Source organism: Cynocephalus volans, chromosome 4 (assembly GCF_027409185.1).
Source record: "Cynocephalus volans isolate mCynVol1 chromosome 4, mCynVol1.pri, whole genome shotgun sequence".
Taxonomy (NCBI): domain Eukaryota; kingdom Metazoa; phylum Chordata; class Mammalia; order Dermoptera; family Cynocephalidae; genus Cynocephalus; species Cynocephalus volans.
In genome coordinates this window covers 149,083,968-149,103,520 of record NC_084463.1, presented here as the reverse complement: position 1 = coordinate 149,103,520, position 19,553 = coordinate 149,083,968, and the positions used below count along the sequence as shown (strand labels likewise).

The following is a 19,553-nucleotide window of genomic DNA, read 5'->3' as shown; positions in this document are numbered from 1 at the left end:
AACCCAAACAACTCCTGACATTGCCAACTTGGGGATCAGATTTTGACATGAGCTTTGGGGGGAAAACACATTCAAACTCTCACATGGCTATGTGGTAAGTTTTAAAAAATCAGTAAAATGTGAGGTAGTTTTTTTCTATTCCTACTTTGTTTAATATTTTTGTCATAAAGGGGTGTTGAGTTTTTCAAAATGCTTTTTCTGCATTGGTTGAGAAGATTGTGCTGTTTTTTTCCTTCATTCTCTTGCAGCAAAGTATCACATTTGTTAATTTTTGTATGTTGAACCATGTTTACATTCCAGGAATAAATCCCACTTGCTTATAGAATATAATCCTTTTAATATGCTATTGAATTCAGTTTGCTAGTATTTTGTTGAGGATTTTTGTGTTAATGTTTATAAGGGATATTGGTTTTCAGTTTCCTTTTTGTAGTATTTTTGGCTTTGATATCAGGGTAATGGTGGCTTTATAGAATAAGTTATAAAGTATTTCCTACTCTTCAATTTTTGGGGGAGAATTTAAGGAATATTGTTTAAAATTATTTAAGTTTCATAAAATTCAGCAATGTTACCATCTGTTCCTGGGCTTTTCTTTGTTGTGAGTTTTTTAAAAAGTTTTAAAAATTGGAATTGATACATTGTATTGTACATATTTGTGGGGTACAATCTGATGTTTTATAATAACAAAATAATCAGGTCAGGGTAGTTAAAGTATCAATCACATCATGAATTGATCATTTCTTTGTGGCAAAAACATTCAAAAACCTCTCCTCTAGCTAATGTAATATACAAAACTTAACTGTTAACCATAGTCACCCTACTTTAATTAAAGAAACAAAGTGTCTGTAACATAGGATTCAAGGTGGTAGCAGTTAAGAAAAGTTTGCTTTCTCATTAATTTGTATATTTATTTAATTATGACCATAGAATGCCATCTGTCATATTATTATGCCTTTATGGATTGTACTGAGATTTTCTTAGTGGTAAGTATTGTCAGCTGTGCTAGATACTCCATTTTTATTTGAGAAACTTGGTGTTTTTTTTTTTTTTTTAAGATAGAGCATGAAAAGTGTGTGTTTGTCTACCAGCTCAATCTAAATTGTTACCATCTTCTTTTATATTCATATTGTTTTGTATATTTGATATTTCATGGCCTCAGAGTGGCAAATAAAACTGTCCTAATACTATTTTTTTTTCTATTTCTCCTTTGTGTTTGTGTTTAAATATTGATACTATACACTTTGCTTCATAAATTTTTGGAAAATCTTTTAATAATTATAAAGTGTTCTTCTTTCCTTTTAAAATTTTCCCCTTGAATTCCATAATTCTGTTATTAATATCATGATTAATATTTCTCATTAATATAATTTTCTTTTTATAATTTCTCTCTGGAGATTCATCCTTTGACTCATTCTCTACTACTTATTTTTATTTGGGTTTCCTTTATGTAATATATGTTGAGTTTGACTTCCTAGTATGGAAATCTTCTTCTTTTAATAGGTGAATTTTATACCATTTGCCTTTATTTATTAAACAAATAAGTTCAGTCAGGTCTATTTTATAATTTTTTGTTTTGCTTTCTCACTTTTCAAAAACTTTAACTGAACTCTGGGAAGAATTAAATATTAGCAATATTTTGTTTTCCAATCCATGAATGTGGAATACCTCTTTATTTATTTAGATCTTCTTTAATTTCTCTTAGCCATGTTCAGTAGTTGTAAATTTTTTAATTAAAATATTTTGTATTATCTTGAATTACATAAGCCTGTGGAATTTGCTTATTAGTTCTAGTTGTATGTAAATGACTTTTGATTTGCTGCATACCCATTATTATTGTCTGCAATTAATGATGGTCTTAATCTCTTTTAAAAAAATTTTTTTATGCCACCTATTTCTTTTTCATGCCTTATTGCACTGGTTAGATTCTCCAATACAATGCTGCATAGATGCAGTTACAATAAATTTCTTTGCTTTATTCCTGGTTACAGGGAGAATGTTTTAAATATTCCTCCATTAAGTACAGTGTTGGCTATAGAATATTTATAGATAGCCTCTATTATACTGAGGAAGTTATATTCCTAGTTTTCAGAAAGTTTTTTTATCATGAGTGGGTATTAAATTTTATCAAGTTTTTTTGTACTGAAAAGATCATAATTTTTTTCTACTTAATTTTATTAATGTGGTAAATTGTATTAATTAATTTTTTTGGTTCATCTTTTTAAATTTTGAATTTTTCTGCTATTGTTCTATTTATTTATTTATTTATTTAGTTTTCTTTCTACTTTTTTCCTTTTGTTTATTAAGAATATTCATGAAGTGCAAAGCTAATTGTCACCCCCTTGCAAGGGCCAGATTCATACTGGGGGCATACCCATTCCCAGAAATAACTTTGTATCCTCTGTCCCCACCCAATTATCCCCCAACTTCCCTCCCCCTCCCCTTCTACTCCCAACTCTGCTTTGTAGCCCTAGGAATGCTTCCTCCCTCTGTAAGACCACTGCACTACTGTGGTCTTTCCTTTTTTGCTATATCTTTTAGCTCCCACATATGAGTGAGCACATGTGGTATTTATCCCTCTGTGCTTTGTTTCTCCAGGCTCATCCATGTTGTTGCAAATGGGAGTATTTCATTCCTTTTTATGGCAGAGTAGTATTACATAGTGTATATCTAGTACAGTTTCCTTATCCAATCCTACATCGATGGACATTTAGTTTGGTTCCATATCTTGGCTATTGTAAATAGAGCTGTGATGAACAGGAGAGTGCATGTATCTCTTTGACATGATGATTGCTGTTCCTCTGGGTATATACCCAGAAGTGGGATTGCTGGACCATATGGAAGATCTATCTGTAGTTGATTGAGGAACCTCCATACTGTTTTCCATAGTGGTTGCACTAATTTACAGTCCCACCTACAGTGCAGTAGTGTTCCCTCTCTCCACACCCTCACCAGCATTTGTTGTTCACCATCTTCTTGATTATAGCCAGTCTAACTGGAGTGAGGTGGTATCTCAATGTGGTTTTAATTTGCATTTCCCTGATGACTAGTGATGTTGAGCATTTTTCCATGTATCTTTTGGCCATTTGTATGTCTTCCTTTGAAAAATGTCTATTCAGGTCCTTTGCCCATTTTTTAATTGGGTCATTTTTTTAAGTGTATAATTGCTTGAATTCTATTATATTCTGGATATTAATCCCTTGTTGAATGCATAGTTAGCCAAAATTTTCTCCCACTCTGTAGGTTGTCTTTTCACTCTGTTGGTTGTTTCCTTTGCTGTGCAGAAACTTTTTAGTTTGATATAGTCCCATGTGTTTATGCTTGTGCTTTCTTTTGCTGCTTGTGCTTTCAGGCTCATGTTCATTAAGCCTGCGCCCAGACCTAATTGCTGAGGTGTTTCACCTATATTTTCCTTTAGTAATTTTACCGTTTTAGGTCTTATACTTAAGTCTTTAATCCATTTTGAGTTGATTTTAGTGTATGGTGAGAGGTGAATATCTAGTTTCATTCTTTTGCATATAGATATCCAGTTTTCCCAGCACCAGTTGTTGAAGAGGCAAACTTTTCCACAATCTAGATTTTTGTTGCCTTTGTCCAATGTCAGATGGCTGTAAGCCTGAGGAGTGACTTCTGGGTTCTCAATTCTACTCCACTGGTCTGAATGTCTATTAATTTTGAATGTTAAACCAACCTTTTATTCCTTTGGTAAAATCTACTTATTCTATAGTACATTATCTTTTTATGTATATGACTGTCTTGGATATTCTAAACATTGTGTTCAGAATTTTTGTGTCAACGTTAATGAGAGATATTAATCTTAATTTTTTTTCTTGTAATACACTTTTTTCATTCTGATATAAGAATATACTGAATACATAAAATGAGTTAGAAAGTATTCTAATATTCTTTCTTCCCTTAAGGTGTTTATGTAAGATTGGTACTATTTCTTGCTTAAATGTTATGTAGAATTCATTAATACAGCTATATGGAGTAAATTTTTTTGTGGGATGTTGGGTGGGCAGAGGGTTTTAAAGAATTAATTTACTTAACCAGCATTAGATTACTCAGGTTTTACATTTTTTCTTTGTTTAGAAAGTTTTTTTTTTTCAAAAGAGTGGTGCATTTCCTCTTAGTTGGCACATATATTGTCATGAATCTATTTATACTACACTTTTATTATCTTTATAAGTCTTTAGAATCAGCGATGATGACCCATGTTTTTGATAACCCATTTTAAAATTTCTTTTTGGATAATATTTTTAGTTTCCTTGTCCATTTTGCTAGAGACATCAATTTTATTAATGCCTTACAAAGAATCAACTTCTGGCTTTATATGTGTCCTCTATTTTTTTCAATTAATATCTATTTAAATGATTTCTGTCTTCTACTTAACTACTTCCACTCCACTATGTTTTCTGCATTTATTTTTCCCTTCTTTTTCCAGCTTCTTGAGCTGAAAATTTAGTTAATTTCTTTTATTTTTTTCTTGTTTTGTAAAATTTGCATTTAAACCTATAATTTTCTCTCTAAGTACTCTTTTAGCTGAATCCAGTAATGTAGTGGGTTAGAAATCTTGATTCCCCTTTGATCTTAGAATAAGATTTTTAGGTAATGCATGAAGAGCCAAGAGGCTCTTGAGTAAGGGGACAAGAGTCCACAGATAAGTTTGGCAAAAGTCATCTAATCAATTCTAATCACTGTTTAGGGATGGGATTGTGTGCTTTGACTGTTTCAGGCTGCTGTTTTGATTCTGGCTTGAATGACTATGATTCGGCTTTATTGACTATGTAACCTACTGATTGTTCTTAAGATATATTAAGAAAACTGCTTGAATGCTATTTAAATATGCTAAGGAAATTGCTGTGGCAAGTATATTGAAAAGAAAATGTTTATTAAGGACAAGCTGTTTGTTGGTGAACTAACCTAGCTTTTTACAAATTATATTCTGGAATGTCACATTGTTAATCTACTGCTGTTACAAGTTTTACACTGCCTGTTCATATGTCCTCCTTTGATGATTGAATCAACCTATTTTTCTTGTGAAACTTTCTTGTCCTATCAATAAAAAGAAAGGCTGATTTTGGATTGGGGCTGCTCCCCTGATGGGTGGCAGTCCCTCTAAGCCTCATTGATGGTACTTTGAGTGAATTCTTTCTTTCTCTTTTTTCCATCTCAGTTACACAGAGGAAAGTGTAACATAGTAAATTTTAATTTTTTGTTTTTATTATCTTTCTGCTGAAAATTTTATATTTAGAAGTTTTCATTGATATTTCTTCTTTAATCCATGGGTAATTTAGAAATGTGTTTCTTAATCTGTAAGTAATTGTGGGAATATTTAGTTATATTTTTATTATCAATTTCTAGTTGGAATCCAATATTATCAAATATGTATTCAGTGTGATTCAAGTCCTTTGAAATGTATTGCACCGTGTGGTATGGCTCTCTGTATTATCTATTTTGGTGAATATTCCACTAGCATTTTGAGATGTATATAACAATTCCACGTGTCCTTTTCTCCACTCCCATACCCACTTGTCTGTTTGAAACTATGTGACAAACTCAAGACTTTTACTCATAGGGGAGAACCTTGCTTTTCCTGCATTTGAATCAAGTTTTCAATGACTTGTTCTGAAATAACTTTCCTCATCTTATGGAAATGAGTTCAGATGTCATCTGAAAAGGCAGAGCTTAAATTTACACACTCAACTGGTTTGCTTATTTTGTAGGTCATGATTTAGGTAAGAGAGTTTTACATATTTTATTTTTGTCCAGGCTAGACTTTTTCCTGTGGTGATTTGACCTCAAGTTGTTCTTTTGTGATTTTTGCCCCCAGAGGGCATGGTTCTGTAAATCTTGTTCTGCATAGTTATTATCCTGTGGCATCTCTGGAGATTCAGAGTCTACCGTCAGAATTATGATAAAGGTCCCAGTGAATTTAATTAGAGAAGAATCTGGAGATGCACCAGTTGAATGACTCACCAATATGGGCTCTAGTTCAAATGTTGATAAAATGTCACAGACTTTTACCCTTACCTCAGAGAGTATTTGTCTGTATCAGTATTCACATGACTGGTTTTTTCAGGAATTGAAATAAAGGACTGAAAATCTGGGATTAAAATTATTACTAAAATTAGGGATTAAAATTATTCTCCATCCTTCAAGCAACCCAAAATTCCACTATACTATACGAAGATAGGCCAGTACAACTGACTGAGAATCAAAATATTGTAAAGTCTATTTCATTATTTTGCTTTTATTGATATAAAACACAAGTTACAATATTAGTTTTAACAATTCATAATTCTCTCTCCTAGAAACTTGATTTTTTAACCTCATAATGCTTATTTGTTTGTGATTAGAACAAATTTTGCCAACACTCAAGATCTGGGGTCTCTGTTCACAATCAAGATCCAGACTCCTTTAGGTTACAAGACATTCTTGATATTCATTTTAAAAACTCCAGCAATTTAAAAGGTAACTTTTTTTTTCCCTGAAAGACTAATATGAATCAGACTTTCAGCAAGCATGAAAAGAGTTGGTCATGTGGAAACATTTCAAGGTCTGGTGATGGCATATGTGTTACTTTGCTCTCTATGTTCATGGAGACAGTTTCAATGCACCAAACCGTTATCCTTTAGGACAAGGGAGAAGGCACTATGATCCGGAACTGGGACTGAATGATTTGTCTCCTCATGCAGGTAACCCTAGGATTCTGAACTAGGCAGCTTTACATTATGCAACAGTACTTCGGTGGTATGGAAATTCACTGTCTTTTATAAGTTCTATTTGATTTTGGTAATCAGCCACATTACAGGGCCTTTGCGATTGCTAAAATATACGTGGATTGACTCAATTCTGTAATACTCTTTTGTATATTTTGATATTATAGAAATCTAGAATAAATTTGCATTCTCTAACATTAGTGTTCTTAGAAATTGATTTCAAGTGTAACTATGTGGGGGAATATTTTGATGGGCAAGTATTTGTAAATCTCATATTAGGATCAACTGGTGTGTTCTGTAAGCATTGTTTAGCATGGTAAAAGCTAAAAATAAATAAATGAATACACAAACAAATGCGGGGGTGTGGGGAAGAAGATACAACAATCACAATTCCTTGAACTCGTTAAGACAAGTGAACAGATATGATGTTGATGGAGGTGGGAGAGGAAGGGGGAAGGGAAGATTTGGTAAAGGGACACGAAAATCAACTACATTGTATATTGATAAAATAAAATAAAATTAAAAAAAGTTAGAGAATGATATACCATCTGTAGAAGCTGAGTGAGTGACTTTCAAGCACCCTGTTACTTCCATTCACAGGAATGATAGGTCAAGTAAGAAGAGGACTGAAATTGACCACTGGATGTAGTAAAGTGAGGAACAGAAAATTAGGGGCGGGGGTGCTAGCTTTAAAAGGATGTGGGGTCAAACATACATGGTTTTAAGCATGGAAATACACCATATAAATATGCTGACAGAATAATGCAATATATTCTGGACAATTGATGATATAAAAATGGAGGAGAAAATTGCAAGAGCGCTGTTGTTAAGAGTGATAAAGAGGATGGGAACTTGTGCATAAGCAGAGGTTGGCCATAGGAACACAGACAATTCATGTAATGTGAGGAGCACGTAGGGCAGAATATATGAGGTCAGACTGAAGTGAATGTCAACAGAGACTTAGAGAGCAACTGGCTGTCACTGCTAGGATTATTTTAAGAGATAACTGGGCTAATGAATATTAATACTACTTATAGTTTTTTTTGTGTGTGAAGTCTTCTTTTTCTCTCTCTCATTTTTTTTTTGCTTCATTCTTCCCTCCCATCATTTTCATCCTTTCACACACTGCTTGCCTCCTCCTGCATTATCATTAAAATTGTAAACCATGTTTACAACAGCAATATATATATATTTATATATTTATATATATTTATATATATTTATTTATTTATATTTTCCTATGCTTATATACAGCCATGTGCTGCATGATGATGTTTTGGTCAAAGACAGACTGCATATATGACAGTGATCCCATAAGATTATAATGGAACCAAAAAAATTCCTGTCACCTAGTGACATTGTAACCATCATAGCGTCATAGCGCATTATTTAATTTTTAAAACAAATTTTGTGTAGCTAAAGTGTACAGTGTTTATATAGTCTACAGTAGTGTACAGTAATATCCAAGGCCTTCACATTCACTCACCACTCACTCACTGACTCACCCAGAGCAACTTCTAGTCCCGCAAGCACCATTCATGGTAAGTGCCTTAGATAGGTGTACCATTTCTTATCCTTTATACTGTATTTTTACTGTGCCTGTTCTGTATTTAGATACTCAAATACTTACCATTGTGGCACAATTGCCTACATAGTATTCAGTACAGTAACATGCTGCAGAGGTTTGTAGCCTAGGCTGTACCACGTAGCATAGGTGTGTAGTAGGCTAAACCATCAAGATTTGTTTATATCATTTGCCCACCTTTCTATTGGTTTGTTTGTTTATTTATTATTTGCTTAGAGATTTTTGTCTATGTTAGATATTTACTCTGTGTATGTCCCCTAAAATTTAAATCTCTTCTCCAAACTACTTTTGTCTATTCACTTTATGGTATCCTTTCCTAAGTTCTTAACAAATTTTGCAATTGTCAAATATGTTTGTTTGGGATTTTAATTATTAGCTAAGATTTTTCCACTTCTGGAATGTAGAAATTCATCTGCTTTATTAATGTGAAAGCAGTAGTCCCTTAAGACTTGCTTTTGTTTTACATTAAATCTTTAATCCATTTTTATTTATTTATTGTTTACCTTATTAGCTATGTGTACAATTTTATTGGCTTTCAGATGAAAAACTAGTTGTGGCTAGTTTATTTAATAATTTGTCCTTTTTTCCACATATGCCTCTAATTAATTATTTCTCTTTCTCTTAGTCTGTAAGATTTCTAAGGTTAGGGAGCATGCTTTAATCAGCCTTGTATTCTTATAATCTGTGATGATTCTGGAACATATTCCATCATAATGCCTTTTGTTAAGTGAATAATCAAATTGTCCTAAAATTTCATGAAGCCAATAGTAATAATTATATTTGCAGATAATTTTGTCCTGACCACTGAAATAAGGACATAATGAAGGACATATGGAACAAAGGAACAACGTGACTGAGTTTGTCATCTTGGGGCTCACCCAGATCCTCCAGGGTCAGAAAATACTATTTGTTGTGTTCTTGCTCATCTACGTCCTGACAATGGTAGGCAACCTCCTCATTGTGATGACTGTGGTGGTCAGCCCAGCCTTGGATGCCCCTATGTACTTCTTTCTTGGCTACTTATCATTTATGGATGCTGTTTACTCTACTGCAGTTACCCCAAATATGATTATTGACTTATTCCATGAGAGGAAAACCATTTCCTTCCAAGCCTGTGTGACTCAGCTTTTTATAGGGCACTTATTTGGTGGTGCTGAGATTTTACTCCTGGTTGTCATGGCCTATGACTGCTACGTGGCCATCTGCAAACCCCTGCATTACTTGATGATCATGAACCATGAACCAACGGCTGTGTGTTCTGCTGTTGCTGTTGGCCTGGGTTGGAGGTTTTGTGCATGCTGTCATTCAACTTCTCTTTGTTTACAACCTTCCCTTCTGTGGCCCCAATGTCATTGACCACTTCATCTGTGACATGTATCCCTTATTAAAACTTGCCTGCACTGACACCTCTGTTATTGGCCTCACTGTGGTTGCCAATGATGGGGCAATCTGTGTGGTCATCTTTGTGCTCTTACTCATCGCCTATGGGGTCATTCTGCACTCTCTGAAGAACCTTAGTCAGGAAGGGAGGCACAAAGCCATATCCACCTGTGGCTCCCACATCACTGTGGTGGTTCTCTTCTTTGTCCCTTGTATTTTTATGTATGTGAGACCTCCTTCTTCTTCCTTACCAATTGATAAATCCTTGACTGTGTTTTACACTGTTATCACCCCCATGCTGAACCCCCTAATCTATACTCTGAGAAACGCGGAGATGAAAAATGCCATGAAGAAGCTCTGGACCAGAAACAGAAAATGAAGTGGCAGATAAATGTGTCACCCATTTTCAACGAAGAGTTTCTTCTTCCAGGAAAGCCATGTGCGATTATATAATTGTAGTACATTTTTCCTCAGATTTAATAAACTTGGACACAATGAATAACATTTATTATGTAAATACTTAAAGGGATCAAAATTTTTTTAAAGATTTTCATAATTTCTTAGGAAAATATATGTTCATTTTTTGGGTGTAAAATGGCTCTGTCAAGACTATTGATTTATGTGCTGTAGTTAATATTGTAAATTTATTCTGGTTAATGGGAGATTTTCTCATGCTTCTCTCCTAAATAATGTTAAATCTTTTTTTTAGAATTAATAGTGCTCATTACAGATTTCAGAAGAATAAAATAAGAAATGGGATGTAAAAAAAAAAAAAAAAAAAAAGAAATGGGATGTAAAAGCTTGGTTCACTTCTCCCTACACAAATATAGATCATACTAATATTTGAAGTATTTTATTTTTGTATTTGTAAGAGACTTTAGATACACAATTTTTTCATATTGCTTAGCATATTAAGGCTGAAGAGGAATAATGCTTCAGAATTTTAATACTAATCAAAAGGAGGCTAAGCATACAAAAACTCTGAATGATCGAGGGAGATATGCAGAAAAATGACGAAATCTTACTTATTTTTCCAATTGAGATGAGGCCGCGCTCGGGTGGGCGCCCAGGGGCCCCGGGCCGCCGCCGCCGCGGCCGCCGCCTGCCGCCACCCCTTGGCAGGAGGGCGCGGAGGGCGGGCGCGGTCGGGCATAGTCGCGGGCCGGCGGAGGACCGAGCGCGGGCGGACGCCTCACAGCCCCATCGCGGCGGCAGCAGCAGCTGCTTTGTGGGTCGCAAGCTACGCTCGGCTCCCCCGGCCGTCGCGCCCCGGCCCTTTCATCTGCTCCACGTGAGGGGTTATCCCCGCCCCGGCAGCGTCGTGACCCGCTCTCCCCTCCCTCTCAGCGCTCGGCCGCCGCGGCGCAGCCTTGGGGAGCGGGAAGGCGGGGCGGGCGCGCCTGCGGTTGGAGGCGGGCCCAGGCGGCGACTACAGCACCTACACCACCGGCCTCACGGGCCGCTTCTCGCGGGCTGGGGCCACTCTCCGCAGCAGGCACACGATGGCCCCTCAGGGCCCCCCTTGCAGGTCCTCCTGAGGTCCGGGGCGCCCCCAGGAGAAGCCTCGAGCCCCACTTCTGAGGTAGAGCTGTTGGGCCCCCTGTGCTCCAGGGAGGAGTTGCTGCTGTAGTTCATCTCCAGGCTGCACGTGGACAGCTGGTCCCCCGAGGGAGAGGCAGGGCCCGGCCAAGGCTCTCCCCGCCCAGCACCATGACTATGTGCTGCCGGGAGCTCCTCAGGTGGTGGGGAGCCCTCGAGGTGCCCGGCAGGCCCCCGGCCTGAGCCCCCTACATCGCTGGTGCGACAGGGGCTCCGGCTACGGTAGATGAAGGGGTCATAGTCGCTGCTGAGGGAGCTGCGGAAGGTGGAGCAGCTCCCATACACGCCCTGGTTGCTGACTTCAGTGCAGTCCACCACAGAGTCGCTAGAGGAACAGTGGCATTGCCCAGAGCTGCTGCTGCTGCTGTCACTGCCGGGGCAGTCGGCCAGGTAGCCCACTGCACACTGAGCGGTGGCCGTGGTAGCAGCTAAAGCTGGATGTGCTGCCACTCTCCAGGTGGGAGGGCGGGGCCACGTGCACCACGGTGGGGAAGAGCAGGCTGCTGCCACCGCCACTTGGCGCAAAGGCACGGGATGGGCCCCTGGGAGCCAGGCTGGGCGGAGGCTGCCCCTCCTGCTCTGGGTAGCTGAGGCCCTGGAAGTAGTAGTGTTGGTACATGGTCTCGTACTGGGAAAAGCAAGCTGCCTTGGAGAAGCTACGGCCACTAAACTTGGGCCTGCGGAAGGGGTGGGCTGGTGAGTAGGCCCGGTGCTCCAGGCCGCAGCGGCGAGCAGCCAGGGTGTGGTCCAGGTGGAGGGGTGGGTAGCCACGGATGTAGGTGGGGGTCTGCGGAGAATAGAGGCTCTGCTCCCCGTGCTGGTCCATGGTCAGAAGTGTGATGGGGTTCCCGTGGGAGTCCATGCTTGTCCTTGTAGGGTAGGCTGGGATGGCAATGGTCCTGTGCACGCGGCCGGGGTAATGCACTGGCAAGGTCACCCTCTGCTGCCACCCACGCGAGAGGTTGTTGGGCCGTCTCCGCACAGACGGCACTTGGGTTTCCCTTTTGTTCTATGATGTTGTGCCGACAGTGGGGGCAGGTATGGTGCTGCAGCAGCCATGGGTCCACGCACTTCCTGTGAAACCGGTGAGTACAGGGGATAACCCGCAGCTCCTCTCCGTCCATATACTTCTCCAGGCAGATGGCACAGTCAGACGTGGAGCTACTGCTGAGTGTGTCCAGGGCCCCACAGCTTCCCTCCCGACGCCCCTTGTTCTTGGAGTTGAACTTTCTGGTTTCCATATTCTCCAGAGCCTGCACGGCCAGCCTGTTCTTGGAATTCTGACTGCGTCGCTGCTTCAGCTTGATTTTAACAAGGAGGATGAGGCAGACCAAGGAGACCACGACAAAGAAAGCCAGGAAAATCCCCATGTCAAAGTATTCGGTGGGTTGTCGCGGAGGGCGGTGCTGGATCCTTGCTGGAGCCACTTTCTGCTTGTTGACGATGTTCATCAGCTTGATGGCATCCGCACCCTTCACATATACTACTGGCCTCTTGAGCGGGTCTTCTGAGCCCTGGGTTAGCTGGTCGATCGCTTCTGGGTTTTCAGACACATCAAAGATGACTGCAGTAGCTCCCCGCTGCACTGCTCGCTTGGCCTTGCCCAGGACAGTAAGGCATGGTTTGGGGTCCAATTCTGGCTGTTCCAGCTTCACCACTCCTATCCAGCCATATTCATACAAGTCCTCTTCGTCATTGTTATTACATAGGCCCAGTGGGTGCATCTGCACGATCTCGCCCTCGGCGCTGAGAGTGGCCCCAGCCCGCGAGAAGCGGCCCGTGAGGCCGGTGGTGTAGGTGCTGTAGTCGCCGCTCGGGCTCGACTCGAACAGCACCACCTCCACGAACGCCGTGTCCTTGGCCCGCGCCGCGCCAGGCCCCGCGGCTGCCAGCATTGAGAAATTATATTATCTCCACAGGTGGGGCAGCTTTGTTTGGTGCTGTATTTTCACAAAGATAATCCATTAACCTTCACATATAGTTTAGAATATCTGATAATAGCTCCTCTATTTTTCAATATCCCTACTCCTTTTTACTTACAGTGTTCATCACCTTCAAAAAGGGACCCAGGCTCGGCCTTTAATGTGTAAAATCAGCATAATCCATAATCCATGAGCTTTACATATCCAATGCAGAGCTTGACATCATGTATTTTGGAAAATATCATTTTCAGGAAAGATGTTGGAATGTATATTGTTTTCATGCTTATTTCCTTTATTAAAGGTAATAAAGAGACCAGCACATATTATTTTATCTGGTAGAATCCTCATTCATAAAATCTTTGTTTATAAAATTTCTCTCTGCATCAGTCTTGAAATAAAATATTATCTGCCCCTAATATCGTAGAAAACGTGGTCAAAGTAACTAATTGTTCCTACTTTTCCTATTTGGTGCAGATTGTGAGGGGCTAAAGCTGTGAAGAAATGAATTCTTTTCATTGGTAAATCACACTGTATGAGGCACTTTGTATTGTAATTTTTATCCCTATTCTTATTACTTGAAGATTTCTGATAACATTTCAAGCTCTTCCCAAACATGACACTATTCACCAAGTAATATCAAGCATTTGAGTGTACCAGAGTTTACATGACTAAGTCCTCCACTTTCAGATATGTAGTTAATTTTCAAATTTGTGTAGTTATATGGAATGATGAGATAAAGATATTGGTTAATTGTCTGTTTATGTTCATTGGTCTATAAGTTCCCTGAAGTCAGGGAAGTTTACTGAATTATCTTTGTGCTCTCTGTTCCTTGTCCTATGACTGGGCATGGAATCCACTCCATAAACTTTGTCAGTTACTCATGTCCTTTAATTCTTGATGTATTGCAATCAGAATTTTTTCTGGTCAATTTTGATGAACTCTTTCTGTATTAAATATGTATATACCACTATTCTTTGATATTTGCCATAATTATTTACCTTATTTTTCATTTTAGTTATAATTCTGGGTGTTTCTATTACAGATATTTTATCTTAGTAATCTTTTACTTTTTAGTATTTCTTCTATCATGTCACACTTGGGAAACTTCCATTTCCCTGCAGTGATTTTACAAATTTTAATATCTTGTTTATTTAATAACATTTCAAAAAATTTGTTTTCTAACCTAACCCATGAATAATTTATTTTTGTTTTTTATAAGGAAATATCTAAGCCTATTTTCCCCAAACAGGTAAAATAATCTGTCGATGTAATTTATTAATTATTAATTATATTTGGTAATAATGTGAAATTTATCATGTGGCTTGTCTTGATTTATAAAATTTCTTTACATATTCTAGACATGAGGAAAAAAAATGTTGGCAAGGATGTGAAGGAAAGGGAACATTTGCACACTATTGGTGAGAGTGTAAACTAGTACAGCCTACATATACGTATTGCAAGTATTCCTTCATAGATTTAAAAAAAATTTTTATTTTTATTTTTTATTATACATACATGTGGGGTACAGCATTGATTTTCAATAATTGTGTAGAATATGTGGTGGTTAGATCAGTGTAGTTACCTTATTTATCATTACAATACACAATCAGTCGCTGTGTCTGTTGACCAAATCCTCATTAGCCCCCCCCTCCCTCTTCCCCTCCCCTCTCCTTAAGGTTTTTATTTTGATGAAGTCCAATTTATCAATTGCTTTGTTTTTGTATCCTGAGAAATTTTTGTCAACTCAAATTTGCAAAGATTTTTTAATGTTTTCTTATGGAAGCTTTTAAATAAATGTTAGTTTTTATTTTAGGTCTATGATTAATCTTGAATTACTTCTTGTGAATGATATGAGGTTGGGAATGTGATTCATTTTTTTCCATATGAAAATCTAGTTATTCCAGCACCTTTTTGTTAAAGACTTTTCTTCCTCTAATAAATTACATTAGAAACTTTGTTGAAAAAGATTAACATATATGTGTGGGTCTATTTCTGATATCTGTATTCTATTTTGTTCAACTATTTATCTAACTTTTCAACAGCACCACAGCCTTGATTATAATAGCTTTATAATAAATCTTAAAACCATGTAGTATGATCCTACAATATTTTTTCAAGATTATTTTAGCAGTTGTAGGAGCCTTTCATTTTTTAAAATTAATTTATTTTCATTGATGCATTGTAATTGTACATATTTATGTGGTGAAATCTATGTTTTGATACATGTATATGTTGTATAGCGATCTGGTCTGGGTAATTAGTGTATCCATCACCTCAAGTATTTATTATTTCTTTGTGGTGAGAACATTCAAAAGCCTCTTCTCTAGCTATTATGTAATATACAAACTTAACTGTTAACCATAGTCACCTTATTGTACAATAGAACACCAGAACTTATTCATCTATCTAATTGTAATTTTGTACCTGTTGACCAACATATCCTTGTTTTTTCTTCTCTTTTCTTTCCCTCCCCAGTCTTTGGGAATCACTGTTCTATTCTCTGCCTCTATAATACCAACTTTTTTTTTTTTTTTAATTTCACATATGAGTGAGATCATGTGGTATTTGTCTTTCTGTGCCTGGCTTACGTCACTTATCATAATGTCCTCCAGGTCCATCTATGTTGCAACAAATGACAGGATTTCATATTTTTTATGGCTGAATAGTATACCATTGTGCATATAAACCATATATTTTTTTCATCTGTTGTTGGACACAGGTTGATTCTATACCTTGCTTAGTGTAAATAGTGCTGCACTAAACATGGGAGTGCAGATATCTCTTTGACATACTGATATCATTTCCTTTGGGTTTATACCCAGTAGTGGGATTGCTGAATCTTATGGTCGTTCTGTTTTTAATTTTTTGAGGAACCTCTATTCTGTTCTTCATGATGGCTGTACTAGTTTACACTCTCACCAATAGTGTGCAAATGTTCCCTTTCCTTCACATCCTTGCCAACATTTGTTTTCCTTTGTCTTTTTGATAATAGACATTCTAACTGTAGTGAGGTGGTATCTTATCGTTGTTTTGATTTGCATTTTCTTAATGATTAATGATTTTGAAGATTTTTCCATATGCCTGTTGCCCATTTGTATATCATCTTTTGAGAAACATCTATTAAGATCTTTTGCCATTTCTTACTTGGGTTGTTGGATCTTTTCATTTTAAAATGATTTTAGAATCAGTTTGCCATTTCTCTTGTTCCTGTTATGTATTGGTGCATAACAAACGATCTCAAATCTAAGTACCTTAAAATAACCAGTATTTTATTACATCTTATAGTTTTTTGTGTTAGACATTTTGGCAGAAATTGAACCATTCTGCTCTGAATGGCATGGACTGAGGTCACTCTCTGGTATTCAGCTGATGGCTGGGCTTTTATGGAGGGTCCAAGATAATTTCACATAAATGATGCTTTGGCAGGGATGGATAGAAAGCTGGGCTCTGCTGGATCCCTTTTCCTCTCTATGTGGAAACAGAGGTATGTACACAAAGTCTTTCTAGTGAGTTTGCCAGACTTTTAAATGACAATTCAGGGATCCCAGAGTGGGGAGGCAAAATTTAGAAGCTTGCAGGCCAGTTAAGATCTTATCTCATTATGACATCAGTTTGAAGTCCAGGCTGCCTCCCATAACATGTTTCTGTATATACTATTTCCATTTTGTTAAAAGACTTTCTTGTGCTGCTCCGTTTTTTTGTGAATGGCCCTCTGACATCACCCACAACAAAGACGGCACTCCTGATGGCATTAAGTTGTGTCTCTGTGAAAGTCCAATAATTTCTCAGTAGTTTTCTTTCAAATGTGCTTTATCTGGTCAATGAGTCAGGGAGTTATTGAATCCCAAATCATAGAGTTCATCACAGGGTGGCAGTATTAGATTTCTGCCATTCTCCATTGTGCATATCTTCATATTGCGGTTGCTTCTGAAAACACCTAGACTTATTGGGTTCTGATAGCATTGCATGGTATGTTCCTAATATAAGTTTCCTACAGCCAGTGTCATTTCTGTCTTGTAACTAGGATGTGAAAGAAATAGTGGTATATTTGGTAAAGTTTGTGGAGTGTCCCTAATAGTCATGAGCCATGTTATTTCCAGAAACTTGCCTGATTGGTCCAGGCTCTGTACTTTGGCTAGATTATCAGCCATCCTTGACCAATAATATTTCCTGTAGCTCCCATATTCTTTCAAGCTTCTTTTTCTCAGGAAAAAACTATTACAATGTTATCAATGTAATGAGTTAACTTCCTTTGAGTATGGTCATGTCTACATTTCATTTCACCAAATTATGGCAGTATACTAAGCATATATTCTTGGGAAAAATGGTAAACATATGTTGTATTCCTTTCCACATAAATGTAAACTATTCCTGATATTCCTTTGATTGTTAATCTGGAAGATAAAGATATTGAAATTGCAATTAAAATTTAAAAGAATAATGAGCCATTTTGGATAAGATGGATTATAATGTCACAATGACTAAAATAATGTCCTATGTGTTCAAATACACACACGTGCACACACACACACATATATACACAAGGGTTACTTCAAAAAGTTCATGGAAAAATAGAATTGAAAGATAATACAAATCTGTCCATGAACTATTTGAAATACCCTCTTGCACATATATGGAAATGAAGAAAAATACTTATAAATTAATGTAATTTCATATATTTAAAATGAGGGTGTTTCAGTTAGGATGTTTTTGGTGCAAATGACAGAAAACTCAATTCAAAGTAATTTGAAATATAAGAATATTTATTGATTGGTTAACATAAGTGTAAACTTGAATGTTATGACAAGTTTCAGGAGTAGTTGATAAAATGGACCAATTATCTTATAAAGGACCCTTTTTCTTTGTTCACTGTGTCCCATTTGTTACAGTGTTGGATTTCTCTTAAATCTGGTTCTCCTATCACTAGAAGTACCGCTACCTATAGCAACTGGGAGAGGGCTGGTATCTCTAGTGAACTGTACCATATTAGGGAGTCAACAATGGGCTTGGCAAATGGCATTTTGGACAGACAGTGAGCAGTGACAGTAGCCTGATCAGGCTTGGTGAAAGGTAGATCATGTTGTTCATTGAGGCCATATAGAGCATTCATCTCTGTTAGTGACTACAGGGGTGACTGGGGAATGAGGCTGACTCATACCCAAAATACAGTGCATCTTGTTCAGATTTTTGAAAGCTTCCTCTGCAGTAGATTCTGTCTGATAGGCATTTATGTGGGCAGCTAACATTGTTGCATTTGGTGTCCATTCTGAAAGATTCATCTACATACTACTCTGCATGCTTAGTCATCATTTTTCCATCTTTTTATTTTTAATTCCCTCAATAGCTTATCAAATCTGTCAGCCACTGTCCATGAATCTGTATAGATACATAACTCATGCCATTTCTCCTTCCACCTGAAGTGGAAAAGCAGATGTTTTGCTCAAAATACTGCACACTGACGGGCCCAAGGCATTGACCGTGTGTCTGCATCAGAACTAATTTTTTGTCCTTTGCTTGCTTACTTCTAAAATTGGGGAACTTCCTATGGGGTCCAGTACATGAACTGTGTGGTTGAGCTAAATTGCTGATTTGCTGCTGATTCCCTAGGGAAGGCTTTTTGTGCAGCTCAGGTTTTAGTGGTTGACCTTGTAGGTACTTCTGGCTCTCCAGAGACCAGATGCATCTGTGCTGTGTAGAAACTTTGATCTGGGCCTGAGTCTTTTCATCAAACTTCACCCCATGTAGTTCTATATTCCTGACCAGTCTCCTCTGAGTGGTCCTTCACTGATTGGGATGCTGGTCAGCTGTCCTTGCTGTGCACAGTGTTCCCCCAGTGGACCTGTCTTCCCCACTGCCCGTGCTGCAAACACTTCCCATGGGATGGGATGTGCACTGGTCCCTTATGATGACTCACCAGCTTCTGAATGGCTCCTTTTTTTTAGTTGTTGTGGATCCTTGCTCCTATGTGGGTCCACAGGAGCCATATTAGTGGTTCTTGCTGGCCTAGGGACCACCAAGCTCTCTTCTCTGCTGCTGCTTCGAAGCAACTTCATCCAAAGGGCACAGCTGCAGTTTTTGCCAGCTCCTGTTCCATGCACTCAGCAGCTCCAGCCTTAAAGCGGCCATGGCATAAAATGGTTCTTCATTCCTTGTCAGTTTTTTAAAGCATTCAAGCACATGCATTTTACATTTTCTAGTTCTTTTTGTTGTTCTTATTTGGAGATTTGTTGCAAAACAAGCCATTTTTGCTTTTTTATAGGATAAATACATATTATAGCTCTAAATTTCTAGTTTGGCAATGTATATGGGTTATAGGGAATTACTGTAGACTGTGGAATATTTTGAGGCAAC

The 19,553-nt window shown here is 37.9% G+C and overlaps 2 pseudogenes; one reads left to right on the top strand and one right to left on the bottom strand.

The window, feature by feature from the left end:
- The first annotated feature begins 9,132 nt into the window (after nucleotides 1–9,132).
- LOC134375327 (olfactory receptor 4A47-like) lies at nucleotides 9,133–10,060 on the top strand (annotated as a pseudogene).
- A 1,073-nt stretch (nucleotides 10,061–11,133) lies between these two features.
- On the bottom strand, nucleotides 11,134–13,109 carry LOC134377117 (E3 ubiquitin-protein ligase ZNRF3-like; annotated as a pseudogene).
- Nucleotides 13,110–19,553: the final 6,444 nt, after the last annotated feature.